A 9,086-nucleotide genomic window follows, 5' to 3' on the forward strand; every position below is an offset into this window, starting at 1 on the left:
CGCGAGCGCAGCGGGAAGCGTAAGCGCGAAGCGGTCGGCGCGAAGCGGCGTGCAGCGTGAAGCGGATGATTTGAGTTAACTAGGATTTTATTTACATACGCGTTAGCTTAGTATCTACAGGAACGGTATTTACACGCGGGTTAATCGTGACGAGGTTATCCCGGATGGGCTTATTCCTAGCGGTTTATAATTACGGCGCGATTCGCAGGTACGGACTTATAATTAGCAGGCTTATAATTACGGCGCGGTTCGCAAGCGCGGACTTACCGTTACCCGGACTTATTACTAGCGGGCTTATAATTACAGCGTGATTCGCAGGCGCGGTCTTATAGCTAACCGGACTTATTTCTAGCAGGCTTATAATTACGGCGCGGTATCTACATGCACTTATTACTACGGTTAGGCTAGGCGGCTGGGTATTGCCGGCAGGCCCGAGTGTCACGTCGAGCTCCGCCTGCAACGGAAAACCGGAAAACCCGGCAGGGCTGAGAAAACCTCAGCCCGGAAGGTCGAGAGAGCCAGAAAGCCTGGCAGAGCTAAGAAAACCTTAGCCCCAAGAGGTAGTGGTCAGGTCGGTGACAGGAGCAGGATGCCGGGACAGGACCTAGTGTCGATGTCTCGGCCGGCCGGGCTTATATACCCGGCCGGCGCCCCCACTACGCGTGGTCGGTCCGTCGGTGGCAGTCGGTTTGCCGTGGGGGCAAGCGCGATAACGCGAGCGGCGTGCGTGCGAACGAGATAGCACGCGTGGCGCACGTGCAAGCGAAATAGCGCGAGCGGCGTGCGTGCGAGCGAGATAGCACGGGTAGCGTACATGCAAGCGAGATAGCACGTGTGGCGTACGTGCAAGCGAGATAGCACGAGTAGCGTACGTGCAAGCGAGATAGCACGTGTGGCGCACGTGCAAGCGAGATAGCACGAGTGGCGCACGTGCAAGCGAGACAGCACGGGTGGCGCATGCGCAAGCAGGATAGCAGAAAGCACAATTGGCGAGGATTGACAAAAGATGTCGAAGACTATATAACAAAATGCGAATTTTGTCAAAAAAACAAATTATCGCGAAAAATTAAGGCGCCGCTAATAATAACGGATACTGCCGATAAACCTTTTGAAAAATGTGCGTTGAACATCGTAGGTCCACTAACGATTACTAATAATGGAAATAAATATTTTAACGTTTCAAGATAATTTAACAAAATTTAGCAAAGCAATTCCGATACCGAATCAAGAAGCCGCGACAGTTGCAAAAGAATTCGCGACGAAAATAATTTTCGAACACGGTATCCCAGAAAAAATATTAACGGATCAAGGAACAAATTTTTTAAGTGAAATATTTAAAAACACGTGCAAACTATTAAAAATCGAAAAGATTCAAACAACCGCGTATCATCCGGAAAGCAACGGAGCGCTAGAACGATCTCACCGGACTCTAGCCGAATATCTAAAAATCGAAAAGATCCAAACAACCGCGTATCATCCGGAAAGCAACGGAGCGCTAGAACGATCTTACCGCACTCTAGCCGAATATCTCCGACATTATATAAACGCCGATCAAACGGATTGGGACGAATGGATTCCCTACGCGATGTTTATGTATAATACGACACAGCACACGGCGACAGGGTTCACACCCTTCGAATTAATTTACGGGCACCGAGCAACATTACCGACGACATTATTGCAACCGCCTAAGCCCACGTATACATACGATGATTACGCGCAAGAATTGAAAGAAAAATTACGCGCCTCACAGCAAGTTGCCAAGGAGCATCTGAAGAACAAAAAAATAAAAACCAAAAAAAATTATGATAAAAAGACTAAAGAAATCAAACTCAAGGCAGGAGAAAAAGTCCTCTTGTACGACGAAACAGTTCGCCTAGGATGATCAAAGAAATTGGACTCCCTATGGACCGGACCCTACATAGGCCAAGATCAACCAATAGCACATGCCAGTCAAATATTAGCAAAAGCCGAACAAAATTATAATACGACCGAAAAAGAACTATAAGCAATAGTATGGGCCGTTAAACACTTTCGACCGTACTTATACGGGACGAAATTTACGATAGTCACAGACCCAGCGAATCGAAACTCGCTCGAATTCGGAACCATGAAGACCAACACGACGTAAATTAGAAAAGATCGTACAACGCGACAAGACAACACGCGAAGAACTTTCGAATCAGACAAAAGTATGAGACGACGTCGAAAGACAGACTGAATGGAAGAGCGAATAAAAAGCCTGGAAAGGGCTAGATAAAAGCAAAAATAGCTGTATATGCATCCAGAGAAAAAGAGAATGCACCGCAAATGATTCTAAGAAAATATTATAATATAATACAAAGCTTTCTATTACAGGAGTCTTATTGCACGGAGCACCTGTAAGGAAACCGAACCTGATACCCAAGTCGAAATAAAAGAATTTAAATATGAACCGGGTATCTACTTCGAAAAAATGGGCAAGATAAACCAAATCGAATACACATGGAAAATGGTGATAAAACTAGACATCGCCGCAATGGACCATCGACACGAACAATTGAGAAACTATATGGCACAAACGAGAGCTCTATGCTACGATAAACCATTGCAAATAAAAATGAAAGAAACCTGCCACAACCTGCTACAAATAGCAGAAAAGAACAAGCAGAAAAATTGCTAAAACGCCTAAAATTTGCGTACCAAGCACCCAAGAAGACAAGACGAGGGCTAATCGACGGTCTAGGAACGATAGCCAAAACACTCTTCGGCACAATGGACGCAGACGACGAAAAAATTATAAAGGAGCAATTAAATCTCATGCAAAGAAATCAGCAAACGCTGCAGCACGCGATGAAAAATCAGATTAAAATATTAAACGCAACAATTGCGCATGTTGATAATGTTGAAAAAGTTCTGCAAGAAAATGAAGAACAATTCTTAAATATAACAGAGAAGATGCGACAAGCCTGGATACAAACAGAAGTCGGATATGGACAACGAGAAGATCTCGACGAACACTTCATAATATTAAATGCCATAATAAAAGATCTATCGAACGATCTTATGGACATTATCGCGCATCTGACGAACGCGAAAAAAGAGATAATCGACATAAGATTATTACCCATCGAAAGCATTCTAGATAACATGAAGGAAACAGCGTCACAAATACCGCAGGGAACGCACTTCCCATTTCAAATATCCGCAGAAAATTGGAGAACAATCGAAAAGTTCTTAACAATTAGCGCATACTACGATAATACAAATATATTTACGATTATAAAGATTCCGCTAATCACATACCCCGAGTATGAAATAATAAAGGCAATCCCATTACCTACGCACAAATTTAATAACACATTTATATTTATAGAAGTAAATCAACCGATAATAGCGATAGATGTAGATAGCCGAACGTATTTTACGCCTACCGAAAACGATCTAAATAAATGCGTGCGAAATAATGACCAATATGTTTGCGAACAAGAATTTAAATATGAACCGGGTATCTACTTCGAAAAAATGGGCAAGATAAACCAAATTGAATCCACATAGAAAATGGTGATAAAAATAGATATCGCCGCAATGGACCATCGACATGAACAATTAAGAAACTATATGGCACAGACGAGAGCTCTATGCTACGATAAACCATTGCAAATAAAAATGAAAGAAACCTGCCACAACCTGCTACAAATAGCAGAAAAGGACAGAGAACAAGCAGAAAAATTGCTAAAACGTCTAAAATTTGCGTACCAAGCACCCAAGAAGACAAGACGAGGGCTAATCGACGGTCTAGGAACGATAGCCAAAACACTCTTCGGCACAATGGACGCAGACGACGAAAAAATTATAAAGGAGCAATTAAATCTCATGCAAAGAAATCAGCAAACGCTGCAGCACGCGATGAAAAATCAGATTAAAATATTAAACGCAACAATTGCGCATGTTGATAATGTTGAAAAAGTTCTGCAAGAAAATGAAGAACAATTCTTAAATATAACAGAGAAGATGCGACAAGCCTGGATACAAACAGAAGTCGGATATGGACAACGAGAAGATCTCGACGAACACTTCATAATATTAAATGCCATAATAAAAGATCTAACAAACGATCTTATGGACATTATCGCGTATCTGACGAACGCGAAAAAAGAGATAATCGACATAAGATTATTACCCATCGAAAGCATTCTAGATAACATGAAGGAAACAGCGTCACAAATACCGCAGGGAACGCACTTCTCCATTTCAAATATCCACAGAAAATTGGAGAACAATCGAAAAGTCCTTAACAATTAGCGCGTATTACGATAATACGAATATATTTACGATTATAAAAATTCCGCTAATCACATACCCCGAGTATGAAATAATAAAGGCAATCCCATTACCTACGCACAAATTTGATTAAGTAAAAGTGTACGAAAGAATCTGTGAAATATATCAATTTATACCTAACGTTCGGGAGTGTCGTATTTCGAGCGTGGATCCTATCCCAATCTTATATTTCAAACCATTCAAAAATTATTTAGGTGGCCCGGAACTTTTGGTAGGCACTGTATAGTCGATATATAGTCTATATGTTGATGGTCGTAACAGTTACCGTTTGTTTGTATTAATTATCAAAATGGAAAATAAACGAGAAATTTGTCAAGGATTATGTTTATTTACATTCACAAGCAAAAATTAAGTTGGTTCTACCGAAATATCAATCTTCCTCGCTTCTATTCTACTTCCAATAGAAACAGTACGTTAAATTCGATGCGCACCGAAACAGAATCGGGTTGACGACTTTGGTGGAAACTAGATCAATGAAGAGGAGAATTCTTGAACTCGCCTTCCTACTTGATAAGCACAACATTGATATTGTAACATTATGTGAGATCAGATTAAGCGATCTTTTTTGCCCCAATATTAATAACTACGACATATACTCATGCGACCGCAATCGCCAAGGCGGCGGTGTTGCTATACTCATCAAAAACAAACTAAGATTTACACAAATTACGGATGAGATTATAAATCTCATCTGCAATCACCATAATATAGAATATATATTAGGGAAAATTTGGCCCAACTCTGACAAATACATATACATCTGTTCCCTCTACAGTCCCCCTCGTGGTAGCAACTATCTGCACACAGAATCTCAAGCATGGCCCACATTTCTTCATTATTGCTCTAACTTCAACCCCATAATCATCTGCGGAGATGTTAACGGGAAAAGCGCCCTCCGGTCGCTAAAGTGGGTCCCGACCCTGAGGGACAGAAACTGGAAAAAGCCATTTCCCAATTCAACCTCTCATGCCTAAATGACGGGAACTACACTTGGTCCTCAGCTGATTTCTCTAACACTTCTGCTTTAGACATCACTCTCCCTCTATAGCCTCTAAATGTTCCTGGATCGTCCTGGAGGAGAACTATGGAAGCGACCACTTTCCCATAATAACTACAATTTTTGATGGTTATACCAATCCATCTTACGGACGCCCTTCCTTCATCACTGCAAATGTAAACTGGCATGTGTTCCAAATAGAATGCTCCAGGTTTGTCAATCGGATATAGGGTTTTAGTAATGACCTGAATAAGAATTATAACAACCTAATAGAGGCTATCCATTGCGCGCTAATAACAGCAGGAGCTAAAAGACAACCTCTTAGCAGGGTCAGGAAAAAACCTTCTACTACTTGGTGGGACGAAGAATGCAAAGATATGATCTTACAAAAAAACAAAATTTTCCAAAGATTTAAGTTGGGCCCCTTCATTTGCAAATCTATCCGAATACTTAGAATTCCAAAAATCTTCATCAAAGTTCTTTGCCAAAAAGAAGAAACTTGCCTTTCGAAAATTCTGTTCCTCATTGGATATCAATACTCCTATATCGACTGTTTGGAGATATATTAGGGCTTTTACAAATAGAAACACAAATAATTCCCCACATTCGCTCATTTCTGAAAATGCTTTTAATGAAGCCTTCAATAAGTTATCTCCTCCCACCCTCACTCCCGTGCCTGGCACTCAATACATTCTCTCATTAATCCACAATGTAGATGCTAATATCGACAAAGAGTTTCTCCTCACCCCTTTTTCTAAACAAGAATATAGGGAAGCCATTGCTAAACTAAAACTCAGATCATCTTCGGGCCCCGATCTAATCTCGAATAAGATAATAAAAAAGTTCCCTGAAGAACTTCACCTTTTTATTTTAAAGATATTCAACTCAATCTTTAATGAAAGCGCATACCCTCGGCAGTGGTCTGATTATTTTGTTATCTTTATTCCTAAGCCAGGCCGTAGGGATTCCCTGAGACCCATATCACTCGCCAATAACCTCTTCAAAATATTCGAGAAACTGATTCACAGAAGAATCGTCTGGTGGGTGGAAAATAGCTCAATACTTTTTAACACTCAGTTCGGTTTTAGAAAAAGACTATCTTGTATTGATAGTATCACCATACTCACTACGAGCATTCAAATTGCTAATAAGGCCCAAAAATACACAGGCGTCACATTCCTGGACTTGGTGGGAGCTTCCGACAGGATCAGACCAGAGATCCTTATAACCCTCCTGGATAAATACGGCCTTCCCCCAAAGATACTAAGATTCATTGCAACTCTTGTCACCCGTAGAAAACTTATCGGGTTTGCCGCTGGCATTAATTTACAGAACCGCACTACTACTATCGGCCTACCCCAGAGCTCTATATTAAGTCCTATATTATTTAACTTGTACATAGCTCTTTCTCACGTAATACCTGATTCTGTGAAAATACTCTGGTATGCAGACGATATCGCAATTTATTGCTTTGATCAGCATCTAGATTATATCAAAAATCAACTAAATATTGCACTTGACAATCTGTACCAGTTCTTTACAGATTTCGGCCTTGAAATCTCTCCTTCCAAATCCAGTTTTACGATCTTTTCTTCTCTCAAACCTCGTAATCTCCGTATTATGGTAAACAAACATAAATTTACTTTACAGATCAGCAGCGGGAATATCCCTTTCTCTCCTGTATCTAGATTTCTGGGCGTTATGCTGGACTCGGAACTTAACTGGAAGGCACACATTAACCATCTGAGAAACCGCATAATACCTAGAATCAATATTCTAAAAGCAATAACAGGGATTCGCTGGGGCGCTCACTCCTCAAACTTGATCACTATCTATAAAGGATATATCAGGCCATTGCTTGATTGGGGATGCCAAGCATTCAATCCTTTAAACGAGCAACTTTATCTAAAAGCTAGTCGTCTGCAATATGCAGCCCTCCGAGCGGTTACGGGTTTAATGATAACTACTCCTACCAATGTTCTATTAGACATTAACGGCGAATATCCGCTCGAAGCACGCTGGCTCAATCTTACTCTAAAATTTCTTTCTAAAATAAAGGCTAGACGATCGCATCCATTAAGTCTAATTATTACGGATATTTCCATCCGACCTGAAATAGAGAAAAACAATATATGCTATCTGATTGATACTTATCTTGCTCACGCGGACCTTTTTTAGCAAGTCTCACTTTTCCAATTGCCTGGATACCTTGAATTTTCATACGAAAGCATTCACTTTGATCCAAAAATCAATACTGACTTGGGTTCCCAAGTTGCAGCTATTACTAACTCTGATATCAATGACTCCTTTAATAACCTCATCTCTCCCTTCGGATTCGAGGTCACGTACTACACAGATGGCTCTCGATCAGAGTCTGGCAATAAGTCTGACTATGCGGTATTCTCTCCGGAGTCTGGACTTGAATACATTGAAATAATCAACAATAATTGCACAATCTTTGAGGCTGAAGCGTCGGCAAATCAATACTATCCTTGATAAAAAAAGAAAAAATCAGCGATCTTCTCCGACTCGCTGAGCGTTTTATCCAGCCTCTCTAACCCGGTTGCTTCTGGCATATCACATCATGGAATCTCCCAAATCAGGAGTTCCCTCTATCAATGTTCCACTCAATCATTGGAGATCCATATTATTTGGATACCCAGTCATAAAGGCATTTCCGACAATGAAATAGCCGATTCAATGGCCAAGGAATCTTTACACCGTTCCGATCCTTTTTTTTGAGCAAGTGTCACTATACAAACCTGTACTCTAGATTCAGAAACCTATCTAAAACCAGAGCTTCACAAATCCTTAGAACAGAAAGCCTTCTGAAAGGAACGAGATATTTCAACCATATACACGACATACTCTCTCCTCCTTGGTATACCGATAAAAAGATCGAGAAAAACATCCCTAGATTCATTACACTGATATCAAAACTGAGAACCAATCATGCGGCAACAATGGGCCATCTCTGGGAAAAAAACATAACAGCTTCTTGAGAGTGCCCTTGCGGACACTCCTTTCAAGATCTAAATCATGTCTTCTTAAGTTGTCCAAATACTCAAGACAACTCTAATCGGCTCATCTCTGGCTTGAAAAGAATCAATCCCAACATCACACTGGACACACAGACATTGGCCTTCACCAAAGACACTAGAATATATCGCCTCCTATCCAACTTCATCAAGGACAGCAACTTATGCATATTAATAACTGATTTCCAGTTGAATCAAGTTGATGGCGTATAGACAAATCCGAGTGGAAGTCTCTCAGCCAATTTAAGAAGAAGAAGTAGAAAAACACGTAATGTTGATCTTTTGTTTTGACCATGGTCATATACGTACGCCGAAATATAGTTTGATTTTATTTTTAAGTTTTTGCATAATTATAAACTTGATAATAATGTTCTATAGTGGATACAAATTTTCTCCTTTTTGTATTATTGTGCGTGAACATTAATTTGAGGGCCTTTCCCTCCTTATTGCTTTTCATTTTCCTTTCCCTATTAGTGCGTATCCTTGTTCCTTTGTCCGACTGTGTCGGCCATTACTGCATAGACAAAATATAATATCTTTATTACTGTACGATGAGTCGGGCGTATCCCGTTTGGACACGGAACGATTGGACACCGCTCGGTTAGACACGTAGTATTGGACACGGAACGATTGGACACTGCACGATTGGACACCGCACGATTGGAAACTGCACAAATGGTCACCAAATTATTAGACAGTGCACGATTGGACACCGCACGATTGGAAAC

Source organism: Formica exsecta, unplaced genomic scaffold (assembly GCF_003651465.1).
Source record: "Formica exsecta isolate Colony F162 unplaced genomic scaffold, ASM365146v1 scaffold146, whole genome shotgun sequence".
In the NCBI taxonomy this organism is placed as follows: domain Eukaryota; kingdom Metazoa; phylum Arthropoda; class Insecta; order Hymenoptera; family Formicidae; genus Formica; species Formica exsecta.